The 25,954-nt window shown below is 40.5% G+C and overlaps 1 protein-coding gene across 12 annotated transcripts in view; it reads left to right on the top strand.

Annotated features, from left to right (window-relative positions):
• The first annotated feature begins 7,866 nt into the window (after window positions 1-7,866).
• PPP6R3 (protein phosphatase 6 regulatory subunit 3) overlaps window positions 7,867-25,954 on the top strand; it is a 134,819-nt gene continuing 116,731 nt past the window's right edge. For 7 of the 12 annotated variants that reach the window (XM_075065058.1, XM_075065057.1, XM_032801548.2 and 4 more), the window contains exon 1: window positions 7,868-8,002. The gene's annotated coding sequence lies outside the window, so the exon portion shown is untranslated. Of the gene's footprint in view, window positions 8,092-25,954 lie in introns of all 12 variants that reach the window. The other 5 variants (XM_032801554.2, XM_032801546.2, XM_032801553.2 and 2 more) reach the window with 2 other exon arrangements.

Raw genomic sequence — 25,954 nt, 5'->3', positions numbered from 1 at the left:
ACTTAAATCAGTTTAAAAGAAATTTAATTAACCAATTTAACCTCCTATATGGACACTCTTATATTGGTTTAAACAGATAAGGCTGTTTTTAACCAATATGAGTATCCAGTTGTGATGGCCACCCTCACAGGTAACAAACACACTAGGGATTGAACCAGGGACGTTCAGAGCTAAAAATCACAAGCTGCTAACCACTTGAACTAAAGTTTGCCACAGTTTGTACCCTCTATTGATGGGCATAAAAGGGGACTTATAGCATATGCTGACCAGTGAGTTACACATTCACAAAGTTGCACCAGTTTAATTAAATTAACTAAAGATTTTAAGCCAAATTGGTGCTGCTTTCTGTGTGGCCCAGACCTCGGTTAAAGTCACTGTAGTAACATGAAGCCTAAATTGCTACAATAAGGCACACTTTTCAACCACAAGCAAAGGTGAGTGGAGTACTTACAGCAACTGAACTAAATCTATTTTCAAATTAGTACCACTTTTTTCTGTGGACAAGGCCTGTAAGGAGAATCTCTTTCTGTCTCAGGTATTTACATAGCCCCATCATGGTAGAATCTGGGCCTTGCATGATCTTTACTGTATTTAACCTCACAACACCTCTATGAGGTAGGGGAGTGGTATCATCTCCATTTTACAGATGGGGAATTGAGGGTCAGCGAAATTAAAGCCCAGATACACAAAGGGACACTAAATCACTGATTTACTCTCCACTGCAATCCACAAAATCCAGCTCAGCTGCCACATAACCATATAGGCACCTAATCTCACTCAGCTCCTAAATTTTTCACTGTAAAAATTCCCTAAGTGTCCAAATTTCTGCCTCTGGGCATGTGAACTGCTTCCTTGCTCTAATCTCCTGTGATTTCTCTGGCTGAAGGTGTTCCGCTTTGGGTAAATACAATACTGAGAAAGAGAGATGTGGGGAGACCCAGGGTCCAGACTCCCTGCTCCGATGACTATTTAATTATTTGTTCAAACTGGAACAGCTTCAGCATGAGAAACTGAGGGAGCCCTACACCAAAAATGTCCCATACACAGTGGATAGAGCACTCCCTTGAGAGATGTGCGCAACCCTTGTTCAAATTTTTTCTCCCCTGCAGGCAGAGGGGTAATTGAATCCAGATTTCCCATATCCCAGATGAAGTGTTCTAGTCACTGGGCAAAACAGGTACAATATTTGGCCTTTATCGCAATAAAGCAATTGAAAAAAAAGTAAAAGCCTCGCAGGTCCTAAACATATTTCCCTGCTAAAAATGTTTGTTTTATCCAGTCATCAAATATCATTTAGGCATCCATGTATTGCAGATGTTGAATTTAATTATTTCCCCATATATTTTGTTAAACATTCCTCAACACCGCTTATCACTGCTACTCAAGTAGAGTGTGGAAATTATTACATCCACCCACATGGGTAAGAACTGGAGTGAATCAAAATGAAGAGCCCTACAAGGCAGTGTTCCCCTCACTCTCTAGAAGGGTTGAACTCCAAATAACAGCAGAGGAAGAGAAAGAAATTAAGCAATGTATCTAAATAATAAGAATAACCCAACATAGTTCCTGTTAGGGTAAATCTATGCTCTCATTAAAACCTTAGTTAAGCCAATTAATAACTAGATACAACACTACACACAATATTGCTACTAAGGCTATACCTGCTGATCCAGGGGTGCTTGGGACCCTATAGCAAACTTACTATGTATGCAGCCTTTTATGCAACAGATATTACGAAATAAAGCACCTGATTCACTGGCACAAGTTCCCGCTGTGTGAGTATCTGCCATAAACACACAGGTCAGGACATGCTAGCCAATTTGCAGTTATTAAAATCATGATGACTACTTTTTCTTTTTAAAATTCCACCCCCTACTGCCCAGGTTTAAAGTAGTAAAATCCTGAGGAGCCAAAAGGACCTTGAGGCCTATAGCCCTGTCTACATTAGCACCATTTTCAGGAATGTTCAAGTGGGTAAAAATGTTTGATTTTGAAGAGCAGATTTGATACAACACTGAATCAGAATTCAACCCCTTCTGTAAGGAGTGGAGTGGCAGAGAAGTTGTACGTACAGCCTTACCTCTCCCTCCTACCATTGTCTGTACAACATTCCATTGACATGTCAACAACCCCAGATATGGACACCCCCACAATATGCAGCTTGAGCTCATTTCTGTTTTTTCCTCATTATTTACATCTTCCACCATCCATCCCCTTCCAAAAATAAAATTCAATCAATTTTGCTTATCTACTTCTTTAAAAATACCCAGAACTTTTATAGCAAAGAAGTCGGACTTACAGCATTACGGTGAGCATAATTAATAGGCAGTCTGCTGTAATGTAAGACTAGAAATTCACAGGGTTGAATTTTATACATATAGGAGAAGCACACAAGCAAATACCCTATTGAGAATATTCTTGCTTTAATCTAGACAGTTAATTCATGACAAGATCCAGCCGTGTAGGACAACTTTTGATTCACCATCCTTTTGGTATAAATGGGCAGCACGCAGATCTAGAATGTCCTGTTATAAGTGTGTCCCATATGATGAGTTCAACAGAACTATCCTATCACTGAGTAATGTCTTCTCAGATCTGTTTTTTCTTTAAAATAATTAAATAATCATTGTCTTTTAAATCTAATTAACATGGTTTAACTTCTTAGAAATTTTAGGACTCATACAATTATGACAACAAATATAAACAAGAAAACAAAGAACTCAGCACCCCAATTTACAGTTCCGTTGTAATCCATAGACCACATTGCCTCCATTTACAAACATGTAACTGAGCTACAAAAAGCCAAGACTACCCTCATAATTTTAAGGGAAGACAAATGCTAAAGTTACACAAAGTTAAGCTCACAAAGCCTGTAATCCTCCACACACCATCCAACATTTGATTATCCAACATCACAAAAAGCCTGCTGAGCACTAAGAGCAAGTTATTACTGCATGCCAGAACCTTGGGTGCACATGCTTAAACGGTCCACCAACAAAAGTGAAATGCCATGACATGCAGAAAGGAGAGGATTTCACACAGTGAAATCACAAACTTGCTGCCAGTGTTGAGCTGCACTAAAGAGAGATACTTGGAAGAATGGAGGTGGGGAGGTGATACAGCCCCAAGTTCTAGAATACGGGCCTGATTCTCCACTGCCTTGAACCTTGTGTTGTCATTTACATCCACACAAAGTGGGTATAAAATGCCATAGATCACAATGGCAGCATTTGACGTGCTCACTTAGCACAGATGTAAACAGTACGGCCAAACCCAAGTGTTCAGAAACTTTAGAAAACCAAAACATGTGGATTTAAGGTGACTCATGCTGCCCAACAGGACAGCTGCACATTCTCAACTCTGGCCCCATTACGATGGCAATGAGGACCGGGAACAGTACCTAACTCCTTCCTTGCAAGCCCATTTCTTTCTATGCCAGCACAACTTCAAATCAGCACTCCTGTTATGGTTGAAAAGCACTTTCTCACACTTTTCAGAACATCAATTGCACTGATATGTAAGCCTTTGAAAACCTAGAAATACAGATGATATAGAGCACTGTGGAGATACCTACAGTAGGAGAGACCCTCAGACCACATCCTCATTAAGGGAAAAGTTGCATATAGGGCAGGCTAACTGAACACTAGATGGCTACACCTAGTCTATACTTGACCATTTCTTCTACTCTGGACAAACCACCCCAGAGCTGCCTGATGTTATCATCCTTGAACTTAGTCCTAGGAAGCCTCTCTCAACATCATGCACACTTACTTCTGTCCGCTAGTGCAGTGTCATGAATACTACTGGCCTTATAATGTTTCCCCATGGCGAGAATGAAGTATACGGTAGCCTTACCTCTGCCCTCTACAGTTGACAAAAGCCACTGATATACTTGCCAATTTGGGGAGTTCAAAAAGCAGCTTACACAAAGGCAAAGAAATTTGCAGCCACAAACTGAAATTAAGACTCAGCTCCTGGCTGGTATTTCCTATTCCCATCACTACTCTTTTCTCATCCACTTTATCAAGGCCCTGAATCAATAGGTAGCATACACACAGCGCTAGTAGAGCTCTCCCTGGCTTGATACTCATCAATCTGCTGTGTTTGGGGCCCACCTCACTGGGCCCCATGTGGTTTAAGCCTTTTGAGTCTGAACAGATCCAGGCACTGCTTTGATTGGGATCTCTAGGCACACTGTCGGAGTACAGATCCTCTGTCTTGCATCCCCTTCTGAAAGCTGGGGCCATATAGTCCAACTGCCTAGCCCCTAGGATCAGTGCTGACCCCTCAGACTGTTCTGTAGCTTAAGCACACCCTCCCCCAGAACTCCAGCGGTGTGGGCACTCTGGGTTTACAGTTCATCTTTTCAGGGGCATGTGATAATGAGGCAAACATGAACACACAGACTTTGCACAGAATTCTAAAACACCATTGCATTTTACTTAGATAAAATGAGAGATCACAGATCTAGGCAAAGTAATATAGACAACTGTATGCATTTGCTTGCTTCAGTTTCCTCATCACTCTGCAGAGTTCTTTGGCCTTAGCAGAACTATCTGAGGTGTCCAGGATCCCCCCTTCTGCATCTTTTCTCTTGAGAATCATGGAGTCTGTCCCTCTTTCTGCTCCAAGTCAGCTTCCTTTCACCTTGGCTGGTTTCATAGTTAAACATGGACCCATGCTATGAAAGCATGCCTGCCTCATCCTCTTTTCTACAAAAGCTTCCTGTGTTTCTGAGTCTTCTTTAAGCTTCTGCTTTTCATTCCTATTTCTTTGTTCTGCTGCTAGGAATTGTCCACTCTCCACTTCCCCAGTACCCTACAGAAAAACTTAGTTGCGTTGGTTTCCCTGGGCTTTCAGCCAAACTATTATCTCAAAGTGTTTCCACCTGAACAAGCAACCAATAAAGGTCTAATGACCTACCATTGTCTCTGGTCTGTAGCTGGTTCTACAGCCCTGATAACAGATGGCTGTCTCCACATCCAGTGATGTATTCAAGGATATAATAAGTTCATAACAATTTCATAGCATCAACCAGAATTCATAAATTGTACTGTTACTTGATCTTGCAGTCTCATTCCTGGGTTAGCATAAAAACAGGTAGAATCTCTGTAATGATGACAGAAGCATGAGCTTAGTAACAGCAGAATGGGTATTTATTACTGGAAGAGCAGACAGTAGGAGTTCCCCTCCTGTAGCTAGTGCTGACTCCAAAAAACACATTCACTTTTCTCCAATCTCTGGGCAGAAGCACCCCCCCACCTCATTTACTTGGTCAGGGGACCTTGCCTTTTACCTGTTGGGTTTCAGGGAACTGGGCGGGCGGAAGCCTGCCCACTGCTAACAGATCCCACTCCCCAGTCTAAGGGGAGGATCTACAGGACCTCAGAACCCAACTGATTCCAGGGGACAACTAATAAAAGAACAGGGACAGGAGTGCGGTCAAAGGGTCATAAGAAGGGATCCTGATGGGGACACTGAGCAGAGAACCCTGGACAGCGCCCACTGCTCCTTGAAGACGTCAAGGGAGCCAGTGGACGCTGCCCAGGGAAACTCTGCCCGGATGCGTGAACGGACTAAGGATCGGAAACAAGCCCCACAGTCACAGGAGTCCCCATCGGCCAAGCTCCTTTCCCTGGTTGCGCAGATGGCCATTTTAGCCTGGGCGAGGAGGAGGTTGACCAGGACGTCCCGGGACTTTGTGAGGCCACGGATAGGGAATGCATAGAGAAGGAGGTGACGGGAAAAGTGCAGCCAGAAATGCAACTGGATATTGGTGAAAAATATGGACCGCTTCATGAATTTGGGTGAAATACACCCTTTAGAGGCTGTCTATGGATGTGCCTTTCCAAGCCTAAATCTTAGCCAGCACAGTAACTCAGGTCCAGTACATAAACTGATTCTCCAAATCATCACAGTAAGCTATTTAAGCATGTGCCTAGCTTTACACAATCGGACTAGTATGTAAAATTAAGGATATATGTAATTGTTTTCAGGCTCAGGGCCTTCAAATGTTCTGAGATGTGGTTCAGCAATTAGCTCTCTTTACTATCTATCATACGCCTGTTTTTTAAAATGTTAATTTAATATTTTTGTAGTTTCTTAAAATATCAAGCAAACTTTTAGTCCATTGACTTTTGTCCTAATAATATATTGTACTTTAAAAAATAATGATATTACAGAATGGATCCTAAATACAAAACCATCCCATTATGAAAGAATAAGCTATTAAAAATACCTGTCATGGTATCATAAAGTAGTACACTAATAATATATATTTTCTTCACGTGTCAATTAAATATTTCATAGTGCTATATTAGTTGACAAAACAAAATTAAAATTTTTGCCAAAATTGCAAAGCTGAGCTTCTCAATGACTGCACTCATAAAATACTCATGCAGTATGCCAGCTTTCTTTGTACAGTATGCATAACATAGTATGGCTACATCAAGTGTTCACAAATCGTGAATCAGGCTCTACAAAATCATGAGTTTTAAAAAATTTTTTTTGTGCTCTTTTTATTTGCCTTCTGCTTTTCAAGCCTCAATATTTCATTTTTTTTCAAGGTTTTCTCTGTAACCATGATGATTAGAACCCTTTAAAAAAAAAGAAAACTAAGATTCTCATGTAATCATGTCTCCAGGAGTTGAGGCTTTAAGAAAAACACCAAATATTGTTTAACTTGTGATAAAAATTGTGAGAGCTGGCAACAATGTGCTGCTTATGCCTGCAATTACCTCATGTAGGTACGGAAATCTGGGGATCTGCAAGTGCAATTGGTGTGTGTGTATTAGAGGGATCCATTTATTTTAACTGGCGTGTACAGTCCTGTTATAAAACGCAACTAGCCCATGCCCATTTTTGCAGAACCCATTGAACCCAGGGGCTATCGTTTCAATATGATGCAACGGATATAGGAAAATTATTTTCACTAGCCACTTTAGAGTTTTTTCTTAGGGCAAAATGTGGATGTGCAAATTGTTGTTATTGTTTTGCAGGACTCAATGGGGCACATGGGTATTTGTCGAGTTTCAGTTACTTTTGCTGTGGTTTGCTAAGCCATAATCAGTTTAACAAGATAGATGGGGAAATAATTAAATTCAACATCTGCAATATATGGCTCATGGACTTTTAAACAAATAATTGAAATCGCGTTTTTTTGTATATTCATAAGCTGGAAACGAATTTCTTGGCATTGAAAGCAAAAAAATTCCAGCTTTTGGAGAATGCGGGCATCGATCCCGCTACCTCTCTCATGCTAAGCGAGCGCTCTACCATTTGAGCTAATTCCCCAAGGCGCAAATGATTTACTCAGTCATTCACACATATGCATCCATCTCATCGCGAGAACTACTTTCGCCCTGATCCCAAGAACAGCAACTTGTTGTCAGGCAGTTTCGCTACCTCCCTTCTCTGCTGTGGGCGTGTTTTTTTCCGTTGGCCAATGGAAGGGGTGATGGGCGAGGCTAGATTTGTGTTTGCGTCCTCGGCTTCCATCCCGCCCTCTGTATGCCCCCATTGGTCGCAAACCGGTCTGAGTCTTTTACCAGCTGATTGGTCTAACCTGGTTTACTTTTAAACTTACTCGCGGCTATGATTGGGTAAAAAACACGCCTGTAATCGTGACGCTAAGCTGTTGCTAAGGCGTGAAGGTGGGAAATCAGAGGGGCCCACCCGGACGCTCTGATTGGCCTTCAGCACCCCGTTTAGCCCGTCCTCTATCCCCATATAGTCCACTGGCACTGTCGTTCATAAGTTATTGGCGTCCAAGGGAAAGCCAATGGGAGGCGGAATTTATGCTATTGTCCAATGGGAGTGTGCTTGGTGGGGACTTGTGCGTGTCAGGGACGTGTGATTGGCAGGCGAAGAGGGGGAGCGAAGGAGAGCTCATAGGGTCTGATATGTCCGCCATCTTGAAGTGTCGGTGATGGTGGCGAGCGCTCGCTTTCCCGTCTGAGCCGAGGCAGACCGGGACGCGTGACGGGGAGACGCGCTCGCCGAGGTAGGGAGGTCCGGGAGGCTCCGGCCTGAGTCAACTACCGCCAGGGGTTATTCCCTGTCCTTGACGCTCTGCCCCAATGCACGGGCCCGGTGAGCGCTCTCCTCCCCCCCGCTCTGCGCAGGGGTATGGGGGGGCGCGTCTTCCTGTTCCCCGGAGTCTGCGGGCTGGTCTTTGAGGCCTCCTCCCGCGATTAGGGGCTGTTTCCCGCCCCTCTCCCCGGTTTGCGCCCGAGGCGGGGGGCGGCCTTGTTTGCTCGCTCTCCGCCCCTGGCAGCGGCCTGGCTGAGTTGTTTTGCTTCCTGTAGAATAGGGCTGTGTCGACCCCCTCCCCCCAAGTTATCCCTTGCGCCACCCCGGGCAAGTCACTCAGCGTGGGGTGGGGACTTCCTAGGGTACCTTTTCCTCTGGGTCCCTCATATGCCCCGCTGGAGGAGCACTGACCTTACCCCCATATGGCTGCATGTGCGAACCCCGCCGCCCCCCGCCCCGCACCTGCTTCCCAGCGATACTCAGCGGGAGGTACTGAATCACTGGGGACCCACTGTTACTTTTACCGCCTGTTGCCTCAGTTAAAGAGATCCAGCTTTGTTCTCTCTGCTTGTCTTCTCACTACAGCTCTTCTCTCAAATTACTAGTTAGAACTGGGCGTGTTAGTTTGAATTGCGGTCTTTCTGCGAACACCTGAACAACCTTTGAGCTTTATCTTGGGGAAGGTGCGTGAAGGTCTGTCTCCACAGCATAGCCCAGCTCCTTGAGTCTGTCTGTGTCCCAAGCCTGCAGACGCATGTGTTTCCTCGCTGAGTTGCACAGGTCAGGTGTGGATTTCATCTCTGGGTCAGGGATAGCTGCATGAGATAGATGTTGAAGTTGGGTAAATTATAACTGTCTTACATCTTTTGGGGTGTCATATAGGATTTTAACATCTATTTTCCTTAGTACAAATGACAAGACTTTATTATTCAACTAACAGAGTCCCTGAGTAATGCTGTTTTTCAATGGACCCGTAAACGTTCTTTTAAACCTCTCAAAATAAGAAACTTTTGATTTCTTACTGTCTTGGTTCTTAGTAATTGTTGGGAAACTAGATGAATTATCAGAGGGATGCTCTCAGGTTAAAATGTTCTTTCTAAAAACATTCAGCAAAAGCAGCAGCACCACCAGAAACTTATGCGCCTTACCTTGAAACTTGGTTTCCTCTTTGCTGTTATGCTCCTCAGTTTGGATAGTGAAAACAGACTAGTTATTGGTCTTGTTCACACTTAATTTTGCTCTTTGTTTTAAATTAGTGCCTCAGTGGTTCATGTGCTCATTCTTAAAATCGTGGTAACATTTTTGCTAGTTCTAACTTAAAAAAAACCCAAAACCTTTGGGTTTTTAGTTCTCTTACAAAAATTGAATTTTAGGCTGAATATGACTGTTTCCCTTTTAATTCTGACCTTTTCTTTATTGCCCCAGAATGCTTTCTAAGTAGAAAAGTGAATTGGAGTGCCAAGACTGTCCCATGAGGTTCCTGGAGATCAGTGTAGATGGGTATAAAATGAAAGAAATAAACGTTTTCAAAATACCTGATATTTTGGTATTATGTTGGAACTGTTTGGGATGTGTAACCAGTGAAAGCTGTTATAGAGCGCTTAGCTCTCATCTGAGTAGATGTTAACTGGGTAGAGGAAACATGCCTCTACTCTTGGACGTTACTAGTTACCGAAATGTTTCTGGATGCTGTTAGCTTAAAAATCAGAGGTTAAAACCTTTAACTGTGTTACTAATGTGTTGAATCTTGAGTGGAAGGAATTCTGATTATTCTTTACTATATTTATACTCTTTATTTACTTGTAGTTTTTATCAATGGAGAATTAGTTTCACTTTCAAGTTCTCTGCTCTGTTTGAATTGCAAACACTGCATGAGTGCTTGTTTCTACTGGAATGTTAAAGCTAGGGAAAGCTCTCTAGCATTCTTCCCTAAAGGTATCAATTGATATTTTTTTCATTAAAACATACTTTATAATATATGTGTGTGCATGATTTGGCTGTACATAATTTATTTTCCACTGAATAAGACTTGGATTAGAGCTGCAGTTTTAAAACTGAAGGGAATCTTAAAATTGTTCATTGGTGTCTAATTCTTTACTCATAAATGCCAGATCCTTCAATGCATAGTGTCCAGAATAACTTTGCAAGGGCTCTGCTCAGGCACAGTAGGCCACCTGCGTGTTACGCATTGTAGGATTGGGATGTAAATCACAAACATATCTTTAGAAATTCAAGGAAAATAAGGAATCTCTTTAAACTAGTGATTTCTTTTTTGAAACTGTAAGGCTCCTTGAACGTGTATGTTCATTTTGCAAAAAAAAAAAAAAATGTGTATATGAAATAACAGGGTGGACGTGATTAAATCACAAGTCAGGAAGACTCGATTTAATCATGGATTTCTACATAAGTGCATTCTTGTTGGTTGTTACAACCGTAATACATATTCTTCACAACTCAGAGATAGATGTATGTTTCATTTTTAGAAGGTTCACACTATACATTTTTAAAGTGATTTATTTTGAAAACTTTTCAGATTAGTTTTACATCTATATCAGAAAATGAATTATTGTTTGGTTCTCTCATTTACCAAAGGTAATTGAAGCAGATAGTTCACCTCCCAATGACTTCATAAATATCTCCAATTCAACAGGTTAATCATTAATATTTGGAGGATTTTCTTGCTGTGCTGCATTAGGAGGAGACTATCACCAGACACACATTTAAATTGTTTTAGTTAACTAAAACAACAATATGTATTCTGGATTTTTTTCTTCAATAGCAAACATCTAATATTTTAACAAAACAAGCATATGAATTTTTAAACTTAGTTAAACATTCAAGTTTTTTTAAATCAAGTTTGTTTTTGTTAAAAATTATTTTTAACTAAAATAGTTAAATATTAAAAAAAATAATAATTAAATCGACTGTCAGCAGATCAACATGAGAAACTTAAAATATTGGCTTCTTCAGCTAACTCAGTCCTCTTCACCTTCATTTTCCTGTTTGTTCGTAATCTGGAAGGGAAAAACAAGCTTTCCTGCTTTTTCAGGTCCCAAACAATTTCTCAATTTGGAATGAATTAGTCCAAAGGGAAAAAAAATATTCTTCCTACACGCACAGAAGAAGCTGCTGCTGTTTAAAAGTGAAATCATCACTTCAACAGTCTCTGAATCCAAGTGCTTAAGTGATTTCCACCAGTTCACTGGGGTGACCTTCTTTAAAACATCATCAGCAAACATATATTTCTTGAATGGTTCTCTTACGGCCTGCTGCCATTATAGGTTTTCCCTTCTAGTGAGAGAATGGTATAGTAGATCTCAAATCAATGAAGGCTACACTCTGAGACCTCAAGACTTCTGGAATATGTCGCACAAACAGTTTCACTTTTGTTTCTACCACCTGTCCCTCTCTTCTCACATTTATCTCCAGAGTTGTTCTCCTTCTCCAGATCTATTCCGCCCCAACAATCTCCTATTCATTGAACTTTTTGAAACTGCACTTTTAGAGAGAGGTAAGGGATTGACTCTGTGTACACAAATTTTCAGAGGGACAACAGGATTTGAGTCTGTTATTTCTCACTTCTATATATTATTTATTTGAACATTTTTGCTGTTATCAAGCATGTTATCTCTGGAGTCACAAATCCATAGTTTGAGAACTGCAAAACTAAGCATCTCTGATGGTATCTTCTAGACAAGGGGTAGGCAACCTATGGCACGCGTGCTGAAGGTGGCACGCGAGCTGATTTTCAGTGGCACTCACACTGCCTGGGTCCTGGCCACTGGTCCACGGGGCTCTGCATTTTAATTTAATTTTAAATGAAGTTTCTTAAACACTTTAAAAACTTTATTTGCTTTACATACAACAATAGTTTAGTTATATATTATAAACTTATAGAAAGAGACTTTCTAAAAAGGTTAAAATGTGTTACTGGCACACACAACCTTTAAAATTAGAGGTTGTCGGCCCCTGTTCTAGACTGAGCACAGAGTCTCATCCGGTAGATAGAAGGATTAACCTAAATCTATACAGAAGCTCCTGGAACTCCATAAGATTGGGTCTCTAATCCATGAACTGTTGCAACTCGTTTACAAAACTTTTCTTGAACATTACATGAATATATTGTCTTATACGATAGAACTAGAATTTATAATCCTCATTCCATGATGAGACATTATAACTCAAAGATATATCTTAATTAAAGCTATCTCTAGATAGCTATTTTCCTCACAAAGCATCTTATCAAAAAATTGATTTAAATAAAAGAAATCAGATTTTTTATTTTATTTTAAAAAATAATTGTTTATTTATCTACCCTATGAAATAATGACTCTTGTGCTACCGGGGTGGTTAAAGTCATTTTTGCCTGTAGTACTACAGTAAAATTTTATTTCAGCTAAAAATGAGTCACTGTAGAGTTTAGGTTACAGAGATACTTAAACTACAGGATAACATCCAGTTAAGCTAAAACATGTGAGATCAGGAATTTGGTGAAAGAGCTTTTTAGTCTCAAATGCTAATGTATTTAGGAAGACTAGTTAGAACTGAGCATACATAATGTATTGTAGTTTATGTGCAAACAAGTTAGGTTTACACATAAATTAAGGCTAGTATATGTTATACTGTAATTTAGGCTGTCATTCATAAATTCAGTGCAAGACAAATTGAACACTTGGTAGATTATTTTCTGAAGTGTAACTAGACATGTTAATTTTTTTTTTGAGAACTGACAACATTATCTGAAAACTGTGCAGCGCTTAAAATCTCCTCCAAAGGAGAAAAACAATTCATAGAGGCCTGGGCTCATTCAGAACATTTTCAGCTTGTTTTATACTAAAAATGTTGCTTTGTTGGAAGGCTGTGTGGTGACTAGAGAAGGACTCAAATAACATCTCAAAACACTGAAACCTGAGCAACTGAAAAGAGAAGGGATTGTCCCTTTAGTCTAACCATTTAAAATGCTTTGGTCATTAAAGTCGGAAGTGTTAAACCAAATTAATGCTTTGGCAAGATGATTTCTTTGTTAAAGGTTCAACATTTTTACCTCTTCAATTAATTTGAGAGCTCACAATATACAATGAGTAACTGGCTCAAACTCAACCTGTAAAACATTGAAATGTTAATCATAAGTGGGAAATGCTTTGAAGAACTACCTGGGTCACTCTTTCCCCAATTGAATCTGCCCTCTTTCATCAAAGTGGTGAAAAGCATTGGGGCCCTGTTTAACTCTGCAGTTAACGTAGAGTACTGGGTAGCATCAGTGCTGAAAAACATCATCTAACTCCATCTTTCCAGGAAGCTTTACTATTCTTCCTAGATGAGGATTGGGCCATATGCAAATTGAATCCACTCTGTATCTGGAAGGGAAGGTGGAAGCAATAAAAGCAGCAGTATGCAGGAGCCCATCGCTTGAATTGGATGGGCTTCCTTAATGTATCCCCTGTATCTTCACTTGCTACTAGTCTACTGATGGCCTTAAAGATCAGAAGCAGATCAGGATCCAGGTCCCTCAGTAGTCCTATCTTCATCTGCAGTTCTCTTCTCTCCTCTTTCCCCCACCCCCCAGATTAGTGTGCTCCTCTGGAACAGTGTGATTTGCAAAACCTAGGATAAAGTTTATGAAAGCCAGAGATAAATTGTTCTTGAATGTTAGGCTGTGGAATGAGTTTTCAGCAGAGGCGAGACTTATCTAGTCAGACCACCGTAAGGGCATGATGGAAAGCTTTGTCAGAAGGGATGGTTTTTCCACAATCACAAGATTAGTAGGGGAAAGGAACAAAGGAAACCCCACTTGTAACCCAAACAGAACCTCCTTTAGCAGGGGATGGAGAAAACCGAAGACTCTTGAAATCACTCAATAATCTTGCTTGATATTCCTGTTATTTCTAGTGTGAGAGAACCGTTCAGACCTCTCTACATCAAAAAGAACCTTGAAGTATACAAGCACAATTTTTAAGTGCTCTGCAGATCATATTTAAAATAGAAATTTTTGTTGCAGATATGAATGTCCTCTCTGCCCCTGCCAGGAAAGCCATAAGGTACCTAACACTCAGGTAGGTTCAGGCTTTTACTATCATGGTCCAGAACAGAACTCCTGGAGGAATAAAATTGTAATGGGCTGGGAAGTTTGCTATCAGAGAGCAGGGCAATGAAGTAGAATGTATTGATGAGCATGTTGTTCTACTGTCTTGGTTGTTGATTGGAGGTGGGGTGGGGTGGGCTGGTCTCTGTCCATTGCAGTTTACCTTTTAACTCTGGTGTATTTCATGTTGGATTGAAGAAATTGTAGGTTCTCGTAAATTAACAGGTCTTGTTGCCTTGCTTTCTAGTATGTTTCTGAAAGCACATTCAAAATTGATAGTCTTCTTCTGTGACTTGAAAGCAGATTTGAAAATATACTTGTCGTCTGGAAGGATGAGTTCCTAACCAGTCAGCCTCCCTGTCTCTCTAAGTTGCCTTCCCATCTGTTCCTCAGTCTTTCCCCTGCCTCTTCCTTTTGAATGCAAAAACTAATGCTGTGAGTGCTGTCTGAATTGCGCTGTTGCACACTAGCGATAGCAGGGAGAGGTTTACTCAGTGGAAGGGAGATACAGTAAAAGCTGTGTTATCTGGCACTTTACCAACCAGAAAGCTCTAAAACCGGCATTTCTCATCTTCAATAGGGTTGCCATATGTCCAGTTTTTGACTGAAACACCTGGTCAAAAAGGGACCCTGGTGGCTCCGGTCAGCGCTACTGACTAGGCTATTAAAAGTCCAGTTGGCATGGGATCAGCAGGCTCCCTACCTGGCTCCACCTGGCTCCCTGGAAGCGATGACATGTCCCTGATGCTCCTAGGCAGAGGAACAGCCACAAGGGCTCTGTGTGCTGCCACTGTGCCAAGGTCTGGCTCCGCAGCTAACATTGGCTCTAAACCACAGCCAATGGGAGCTATGGGAGCAGTGCCTGTGAGCGGAGATACTGCACAGATGCCTGGCAGCAGTTCTGCCTAGGACCAGAAGGGACATGTTGCTGTTTGTGGGGAGCTGCCTGAGGTGAGCACCCCCTGGATCTAGCACCCTGAAAGCCCTCCCGTGCCCTGAGCCGCCTCCTGCCCCCAAACTCCCTCCCATAGCCCGTGCACCACACCCCATCCTGCATCTCCGCCCCAAGTCTCCTTCCGCACCCAAACTACCTCCCTTTAAGTTAACCATAATTTTTGACTTACTAGCACCCCCTATTCCCCCAGTATGCAGGATAACAAAGGTTTTACTGTACTTAGGAAATATGGGGATGAAACTGGACAAAACTAAGGAGTTGCAGTGCAATCTGTTGGCAAAATGGCAGTGCTATTTTGAGTACATTCAGAGGTAGCAAAATGCAGACAAGTTAGCACCAAGGAGACTGAAATTCTTCATCTGAGGGCAGTTCAGTACTAGAAAACTATTGTTAAACAGTTATTAAGGAGAGAGAAACAATCCTCATTGATTTAATTAGTTTCTCTAGACCACGGATCTCAAACTCAAATCAGCACGAGGGCCACATGAGGACTAGTACATTGGCCCAAGGGCCGCATCACTGAAATCTTTTCATACAAGGATACAAAAGTATAGTCAAAAATGAAAAAAAAGTATATAATATGCTATTGAAAGTCAATATATTACCTTTTTTAAACTGTAATGCGAAGAGGGGTTTTAATAAAATATAAACTCCTGTAACTATTCTTTTTGTGGTCAGTAACACTGATGATGATCTACACTAACAGGCTATCAACATAGCTGTAATGGCAGGAACTTTTTAAAATAACTATTCATACAAAATACGTTGCCACTTTTAACATTCTTCCCAGCTACTCACAGCAAAGAATCATACATGCTGAACTTCATATTTCAGACTGCTCGTCTAGTCCATGAGGCCCCACCCCTTCCCTGCCCCTATTCCAACCTCTTCCTCAAATCCCTGCTCCAGCCCTGCCTCTTTTCCGCCTCCCCTGAGCGCACCGAGTGTCCCTGCTCCTCCTCCCTGGAAAGTCCTAAGTGCCGCCAAACAGCTGTTTAGCGTCGAGAAGTGCTGGAAGGTTGGCGGAGGAGCAGGGTGTGTTATGCTCGGGGGCTGGGAGGAAGGGGCGTGAGGGGGAAAGGAACCTTGGCTGACGGTGGAGTTGGCGCCTATGGCGGGCCGCATGCAGGCTGCGTGTTTGAGACCTTTAGAGTTTAAAAATGTAAATCGGCAAAGTGACTGTAATCTACGAAAACTTGAAGTGTGTTAGCACTAAAGAATGAGAAGACTTATTTAAGATGGTCCAAGGGGAAATGAAACAGACTAAGATGTAATGAAAATATATCCTAATGGCAGGAAGAATTTGCTAATAGTAAGGTTTACTGAAATGGGGATTAGTCTCCAAAGAAAGTATTGGAAACACTGTTGCCTGAGTCAATTAAAATTAGACTTTCCAGAGCACTTGGACAGTAACTAAAATAATCATGTATTAGCAGGAAGATGTAATAGATGATCTAATGATCTTTGATTTGTCATGATTCTGATTTTATGGACAGTGGTACTCTGCATGACCACAGTGCAGTGGTGTTTATTGTGACTGCTGTAAGTTTCTTTTGTTGTGACCAAGAATATTCTGAAATAGTTAATTGTTTTTTGAAGAACAAGCAGTTATTGAGTTTGGGGTTGTAAAAGTGATGATAGTAAGGACCAGTTGGCTGTCTGCTGTGGAAAAACCTATTGGGTTGAAGGACTGGACTTCTATAACACTCTCAGCTTAATTAATAAAGGTAAGTGTCCTGACTTAGTCTTGTAGGACCTGGATGTCTTGTCTCATGTCAGAATATAGCAATTTATGTGCTGTTAGGCTTCAGAACCTTTACTTTCTCCTACATTTGTTCTATTTGAGTTAGTAACTCTGTATATTCAGAGATGTCTCTAGATCCATCCTTCCTCCTTTTTGTAGGGTACTAATACAGTATCCCATCTCTGATCTTCACATACTGCTTTTTCAGCCATGTGTAAAACATCCATGAGGTAACACAACTCCAGAGGTATGAAGGAGCAAGTTTCCTTTGAGTTCAGTTGAATTTCCTGCATAGAGTTTGGCGTAAACTTTCATTATTCCTAAGAAGTTGGATACAGATCTATACAGATGGATACGTTGCAACTTATGAATTAGTACTAGATCAGCTGTTCCATTTTTGAACACCTTGGGGCTGTCCTGGAGCTTTTAAAGTTTTATTAGTCCTTATGAAACTTGTAATTGTGTTGCAATTTAAATATCTTCAAAATGAAAGGCCTTTTTTTTCTTTAACTATATTAGGTGGGTAGATTTTAAATAAAAAATTGAAATCCCTTTTTCCCCCTCTGCCCCCAGTTGTGGCTTGAATCAGCAACCAGGAAGCATTGATTTAAATTTATTTTAATCTTGTTTTGCAATAGGACTTTTTAGTTACTTTCTTTGATTGGTAACCATTGAAGCTTGTTGATTTGCATCTAAATACAGCCTTTACTGTTAAATTGGATACTTTATGTTAACCAGGAGGATATACTGTATACACATTTGAGCAATTCTATATAGCTCAACATACATTTATTCGGATTCTTAATCTTCACATTGTTATCACATGGTGAAATACACATTTCTTATTTACTAAATTTTTGACTTGTCACGCTGCATTTGGATGGAAACTAGAATTCAATTGAAAATGCCCAAACAGCATGTTTAAACTTTTAGTTAAATAAAACTACCTTAATTTTACATATTATGTATCCAGCATATTTAGCTGACTTATTAAATAAAAGTATTATCTGTAGTTAGTGCATTGAACTGATCATTTCTAGTAACTGCATCCTTCAAGATTTTAGAACTAGTAGACCTTGTTCTCTGTCACCATTTTTATTCGTAGATTGGAACAGGAAAGCATTCCTGCATTTTCAGCTTTGAATGAACTAGTCACTGAACTGAATCGTTGAATAAACAAATGAAGAATATATTCTCTCTCTACCTGCAGAAGATGTTACTGCTGTGAAAAGTTGGATTAGCGCTTCAGAAAACTCTGGTTCCAGGTGCTTAGTCAGTGACTTCCATTGGTTTAGGGCTTGGCTTTCTTTACAACTTAAGCAGTATACGTGTACTCAACGTGTACTGTTTTTAAATATTTTTCATTTTAATGTAATTTAAATTATTTTAATAGCTTATAGTAATCTTATACCTTAATATAGGTTATAATAATTTCATATTTAGGTTTATTTTTAAAAACGTTTAATTTAAATCATTTTTTAAAAATACTTGTTTCAGGGTGGTTAAAAATTATGTTGCATACAATTGGGTTTTAAAAAAAAACTTAATAGGAACATCTTTCTCCCACCTATAACAAAATGAGTCACATTACGCCTTATGACTCTACAGAAGGGGTTGGGGGAGAATACAGTACTTTCCAGTCCCAAGTAAATAATGGATGTTTTACATCTGAAGAGACTGTTGATCTTAAGTCACTGTACCAGTATCAGCTGGCCAAATGTCACTATACCAGTATAAGACAATTACCGTAAAAATAGCACAACTTCCCCTAGCGTGTTGTCCCAGTATAAAAGTTCTTATACCACTATAGTTTTCCCATAAGGGAAGAGGAATAAGCTATACTAGTATTAAAGCACCTTTATAGTGGTATAACCTGGTCCACACTGGGGGCTGTACTGATACAACTATTTTAGTTAGGGGTATGCTTTTTTTTAACCAAAATATTTATACCGGTATCAAAACTGTATGTGATAAGACCTTAGTTAAATCACTGCATTGCAGTTTTAAATCTTATGGTCTAAGAAGGATCTCTTTAATAGTCTTATGCATTTCTCAGCTTTATTAGTTTTCTCATTGCTGTACTGGTTTAAAATTTAATTGTCCAGTTAACTTGGAATCTTTGTCTTGGACTATAATTCACTTGTATTAATGGCTTGACAAACTTGTTGGATATATCTACATGCATTCAGAAGCAAATGCCTCAGAAAAACAGTAGGTATTTAATGGAAAGAGTATATAACAAATGCCAAGATTCGTCAGTGTTCAACTTCTTATCTCTAAAATTATCAGGAAACATGAACAGTTAAAACAAAGTCAGACGTTCTGCTGTGGCAGGCATCCCATTGGGCAGCTGTAAGAATATGTCAAAGAAGCTGACCAAAAGAATCTCTTCATTGACAAACTTAAGCTCCATGAGTTTTCCTTTAACATTGAGGTTGTGCAAAGAGCAGCCTAGGATAGATAGGGATGGCACAGACTTCTTTGTGCCCTAAGAAACACTATATAGTGTGGGAAGGGTTCAGATTAGATTACATTTCTAACCCAAGAGCACGTACTAAATTCCTGCTGAATTCTGGGGCATCCGTCTAGGTGAGAAGACAGCATGCCTCCTCCAGCTGCTAGAAGTGTCTGCAGGTGTGCATGCACGTGTGCTGGGCTTCTCACTGTGGTGCTATGTTTGTACTCTACAGAGGAGCTCCTGTCTTTCAGGTTAGCTTTAGTTAGTGCATGTCAGAAATTGGAGTCCTGTCAGTCTCTGCGAAGTGACAAATCTTCTATTGATTCTTTCCTTCTGCAGCTGCTTTTTTGTATCATCCTCTCCTGAAGTTCCTTCCTGGCTGCTGGGAGGGGAGCTCCCTTTACTTCCTGTAATCATTCTCCAACAAATGACTGAATTATCAGTGTCTATCCCTGCTTCTTATGGGAAGCGGCAGCAAAAATCGTACTAATTCTAGGTAGTCTCACTCTATAGTCAGTTTCATTCTTGCTGTCAGCCATAGTAAGCAGTTTCATGATTGTCCTTCACCATATGTAGAGCATGAAGTGATTAGGTCCCCATAACATGGTTGGTGCCGCAGGGAGCTGCTGCATTAAATAAGAACTGTCTAGTAAGCTAACTGCTGATGGTCAAGATTTATCTGCTTCTGAGTAAAAGAAGGCGGTCAAGAAACTTGGTATGAGAATAAATGCAAATGCATGTGTTTCCTGAACCATAGTATAAAACTATTCTTAAGCTGTACTTTTGCTTGGCTCAGCCTATACCAGTTACTTCATTGTTTCCATCGTAACTAATGTATTTCAAGGTGGGAAACAGAGGAAGAAGCAAAAAAACAAAATTTAGCTGAGGATTTTTAGGGGTACTATATAAAGCCACTGCCTTTCTGGGAGAGCTGCATTAACTGGTTTGGTACTACCATTTTAGTAGGATCATTAAACTCATGGCAGTAATAGTAATATTTAGCACTTAGGTTTTCTTCAGGGTCTCTCAAATGTCAACTAAGTAAAACTTTACAGCTTCCCCTGCCATATGGAGCCCTTCCTGTCTCCTTATGAGAATCCTTTGAGTGAGGAAGGCAGTTTATCTCAGACTGTAAAAGCTGCATTGTTGCAAGTATAGTGCTTTGACCGTCCATGCAGGAACAAGACAAAATTCTAGAGTCCTTATTTACATACCTACATCTTCTTGTCTTCTAACATCAGTGCCATACAATCAGCGATGGAATTTGTCTTCTTACTCTGTCCATATAAACATTTGATAACTTTTATTTCTCTGTGGCTGGGGCACAGCTTGGTTTTGAGCTGCCTAATACTGTCTCTTAGAAGGCATAAATGTTATATTTTTTTTTTCTCCATTATACTCCAGACTGTAGTAATCTCCTCCTTTTGTAGTGAAAAGTTTCAGTTCCTTGTTTTGAAGAGAAGGTGATTCTCCTCACTTCCTATTGGCTGGAAGAGATTTAATGTTTTTCTAATCTACAAAGCAAGTTGTAGTCTTCCCCCCCTGAAGTTTTTCTTTATGTTGTCTACTCTGGATTATGCCAATGATTAGTGAAATGCACTCATGCTTTGGGATAAAAAATGCCGTTGTTTACCACTACCAGGAATACACTGAGAGGTAAAAAATACGTCCTCCTCTTCCCTGCCCCACAGTTTGGGGATCTGATGGCTAATCAACTGAACATGAGCTCCTGGTACTACACTGTAACCAGAAGGAGTAACGTGATCCAGATCCATAAACAGGAATCTCAAGTAGGAGTAGAAGTTATTTTACCTTTGTATTTGGCACTGGGCAACCACTGCTAGAATACTTCATCCGGTTCTAATGTCCACAATTCCAGAAGGATGTTGATAATTGGAGAGCTTTAGAGAAGAGCCATGAAAATGATTAAAGGATTAGAAAACTTGTCTGTAGTGATAGATGGAAGGAACTCAATTTACTTAGCTTAACAGAGACAAAGTTTAGGGGTGACTTGATCAGTCTGTAAGTACCTGCATGGGGAACAATCATAGGAACTGGACGGGACCTCAGGAGGTCATCTAGTTCAGTCCCCTGCACTCATGGCAGGACTAACTATTATCTAGACCATCCCGGACAGGTGTTTGTCTAACCTGCTGTTAAAGATCTCCAATGAAGAAGATTCCACAACCTCCCTAGGCAGGTTATTCCAGGGAAATTGTGGAATGTCCTCTCTCGGTCTTCTCTTCTCCAGACTAAACAAACCCATTTTTTTCAGTCTTACCTCATACGTCATGTTTTCTAGGCCTTTAATCATTTTTGTTCTGCTCTGGACTTTCTCCAATATGTCCACGTGTTTCCTGAAATGTGATGACCACAACTGGACACGATACTCCAGTTGAGACCGTATCCACCTGGAGTAGAGCAGAAGAATTGCTTCCTGTGTCTTGCTTACAACACTCCTGCTAATACATCCTAGAACATGATGTTTGTCTTTTTTGCAACATTGTTACTGACTCATATTTAGCTTGTGAGCCACTATGACCCTCCAATCCATTTCTGCAGTACTACTTCCTAGGCAGTCACTTCCTACTTTGTATGTGTGCAACTGATTGTTCTTTCCTAAGTAGAGTACTTTGCATTTGTCATTCAATTTCATCCTATTTTCTTCAGATCATTTCTCCAGTTTGTCCGTATTTAGAATATTAATGCTATCCTCCAAAGCACTTGCAACCCCTCCCAGAGTGGTATCATCCACAGACTTCATAAGTGTGCCTTCTATGCTATTATCTAAATCATTGATGGAAAATGTTGAACAGAACCAAACCCAGAACTGTTCCCTGTGGGACCCCACTTGATATGCCCTTCACAGCTGTCTTATAGTAGCTCCATCTAGGTTGTATTTCCCTAGTTTGTTTATGAAGTTGAGACCGTATCAGAAGCCTTACTAAAGTCAAGATATACCACATTTACCACTTCCTCCGTATCCACAAAGCTTGTTATCCTGTCAAAGAGAGCTTTTAGATTGGTTTGACACATCCATGCTGACTGTTACTTATCACCTTATTATATTCTAGTTTTCAAACTGATTACTTATTTGAAGTTAAGCTGACTGGTCTGTAGTTCCCTGGCTTGTCCTTATTTCCCTTTTTATAGATTGGCACTATATTTTCCCTTTTCCAGTCATTTGGAATGTCCCTGGTCTTCCATGACTTTTCATAGATAATAACTAATGGCTCAGATATCTCCTCAGTTGGCTCCTTGAGTATTCTAGGATCCATTTCATCAGGCCCTGGTGACTTGAAGACATCTAAGTTGTCTAAGTAATTAACTCGTTCTTTCCCTATTTTAGCCTCTGATCCTAATTTATTTTCACTGGCATCCAGTATGTTAGACATCTAATTGGCTAGTAATCTTTTTGGTGAAAACTGAAAGTCATTTAGCACTTCTGCCATTTTCACATTTTCTGTTGTTGTTCTTTCTTTCTCCCCCTTGAGTAACAGTCTCACCTGGCCTTGGTCTTCCTCTTGCTTCTAAGGTACTTGTAGAATGTTTACTTGTTACCCTTTTTGTCTGTAGCTAGTTCAGTATCGTTTTGTGCCTCGGCCTTTCGCATTTTGACTTGTTTGTTTATGTTCATTCTTTGTAATTTGACCTTTTGGTTTGACTCTTAGTGTGAAATCATTGAAAATCTCCTGGTTATGTCAGGATGGTCTCTTGCCATACTTCCTATCTTTCCTATAAAGTGGGATAGTTTGCTCTTGTGCCCTTAATAATGTCTCTTTGAAAAACTGCCAGCTCTTGACTGTTTTTTCCCCTTACATTTGCTTCCCATGGGATCTTGCCTACCAACGTATATATGATGATTGACTCTTCAGTCTAGCAGAGAAGAGTATAACGCAATGCAGTGGCTGGAAGCTTGACAAATTCAGACTGGAGATAAGGGAGTAAACTTTTAACAGTGAGAATAATTGACCACTGGAAAAACTTATCAAGGGCTGAAGTGGATTCTCAGTGACTGGCAATTTTTTAAAACAAGGTGTGTTTGTTTCTCAACCCCCCCCCCCCCCCCCCCAAATTAAAGATGTGCTCTAATTCCAACAGCAAATTATTCTAGGGAAGTTCTTCATCCTGCTTTATACAAGAAGTCTCAGTAGATGATCACAACAGTCTCTTTTGGCCTTGGAGTCTGTTACATTTTTTCAGCAAGAAACTTGCCACAGCTAGTTATGGGATCTATACTATCAGTGTCTGCATAACTTGAGCGTAAAAGCAAACAACTCCATAGTTCTCGGTTATAAGGATAATGTCCAAATATAAACAATGAGGTCTGAGACTTGGGTCCCTTCAGACAACTCCAGTGTTTTTGACAGCTCATAGTTTCACACACTGCTTAAAAAAAATCTAACAAGACTGATCAATTTTATTGTTGCTATTTAGAGCCGGTGATGATAAAGCAAAAATCAAGACTGATCACTTTTGTGCTGCTGCTCTGGGAAAACTGAACAGCAGCAAAAGTGAGCATTTTACAGAGGCAAGTTGTACTCTACAAATATTTGTCAGCATAGCTATCTTGGTCGTCAGGATTGTGGAAAATCACATCACTAATTGATATAACTATGCCAATGAAATCCCTGTGTAGATGCAGCTTACACTGGCAAGAATCCTTTTGAGAGTAGAGCTTATGAGGTTTGTGGAGGTGGCTAACTATGCCAGCAAAAACTCCTTTTGCTGCAGCTGCATTAGGGGTCATTGCTGGCATAGTTATACAAGCAAAGACTTAGTAGTATATGCTAGCTCTCGTGTATAACAAAGCAAAATTGCTAGGGGAATAGTAGAAAAGAGATACAAAGCTTTCCCTTCCTGCAGCTATAGGAAGAGTTTCAAACCATTAAACCAAAGTCTGATACAAAAGAGTGAACTCCTGAACAAATTCTAAAAACAGACTCTTGGTGGAAATCCTAGTAACCTGCCTCATTGTTGGCAGCTTGTGACAGTGGAGTTCTGGGTCCATTCAGTAGGCTATGGCTGTTAGCTCTTGCTGGGGACACTCCCTGTGGTGGTTCTATTTATGGGTTTCTAGGTGTCTCTTAAATTTTGTAAACGATACATAAGGCTTGTCTACCCTACCATTTAAGTTGGTGTAACTTGTGTCACTGAGGGGTGTGAAAATCCACTTCTCCGAGCGGCGTAGGTTACATGGACTTAGAAGTGGTGTCCACTCTCCCACCAGCATAGCTTCTGCCTATTGTTGAGGTATAGTAATTATGCCGACAGAAGAGTGCTGCCCTGTCAGCATAGTGCGTCTTCACCAGATGTGCTACAGCGGTGCAGCTGCACTGAAGTGGCGTGATAGTGTAGACTTGCCCATAGTGTATGGTTAACTCAGTCGCCAGTGGCTCTAACTACAGTTTGTGGTGTGGCAACCTTACTAGATGGCTATGAACCATACATTTTTAAAAGCAATGTAAATGGTGTTGGGGGAAGAATAGTTAATATTTCTCTAATCTTCTCGGGGGTGGGGGGGATCAATTCTGTGAAAGCTTTGACTTCTGCTACTGGCAACCATCAGTAGAAGTCATTTGCTTTTTAAGACAGTAGACTCACAAGGCCCATGACTTGAAATTGATAAAACAAATCAGAGTTCTAAACGGTCTTAATATACAGCACAGGTTTTCCTGTAAAGCTGCAACCCTCTTCCAAATCCTGGACTAGTCAGATGGCTTGGAAATACCAGTGTGATACCTAGTGACTATTCCTCTTGCTTTTGGGCTTGTAATAATCTCATGTGATCTAGGAGTAACACCACCTGTTTCTGCAGGCAGTTCAGTCCTGTTTCCAGTGACTGGAGAATGCTGGCTACAAATAAGGTGGAAAGCAGAGGAAAGACTGTAGGGAGGGGCATAAGATAGGGTTAGAAAGCCCTGTGTCGATGAGGCTTGTGAGGAGTTGTAGATCACTAGGACTAGTTAAGGTAAATCTTCCCGTGGTTTTTTGGAGGACATAGTGGCCCTAATTTAAAAAGAGAAACCCCTATGTTCTGTCTTGTGAATGGCTTGTCTTCACTGAGCCTATATGAAAACTGTTGCTCCAATGATTCCTTCAGAATGGTTTTCTTCTTCTGGAAACTATCTTTGTGTACAAAGGGATGTATGTGCATACTATTTATTAGCAAGTGGAATTTTTTGTGAACCAAAGTGTAACTTCATTATAAAGATATTGAATGTTTAAGCAATGACAGATCCATTTTGCTGTAACATCCAAACTAAACTACTCCAGGATTTGTGAGCAGAATTCTGCCATCTGTAGAAGGATGTTCAGTACATCGTACCATCTGCCATTGTGCTATAATCTTAAACTGTAGTACACAAACACTGTTTGATAGAGGAACAGAAGGGAATGAGGATCCTTTTAAATGAAACTCTTGAAAAGGCCTGTTTATAGACCACTAACTTGTGGAATAGTACTTTATATTGTATATTTTTTTTGTATATTCATGGAACCTGTTTTCTCTTCTAGAGATAGTAAGCGTTATTTAATAACCTGCCTGTTTGGATTGGGTCTCAAGTATACCTTTGCGTGGGTTGTAATGTTCGTATTGATTGAGACTGCTGTAAGAAGTCTCTGTATATCAGGCAGTCAGCAGATTATCAGATCTCCTGGGGGATGCTGTGCTGTCTTAAATAT

This window comes from Chelonoidis abingdonii, chromosome 4 (genome assembly GCF_003597395.2).
Source record: "Chelonoidis abingdonii isolate Lonesome George chromosome 4, CheloAbing_2.0, whole genome shotgun sequence".
NCBI lineage: Eukaryota > Metazoa > Chordata > Testudines > Testudinidae > Chelonoidis > Chelonoidis abingdonii.
This window is presented reverse-complemented; position numbering and strand designations above follow the sequence as displayed.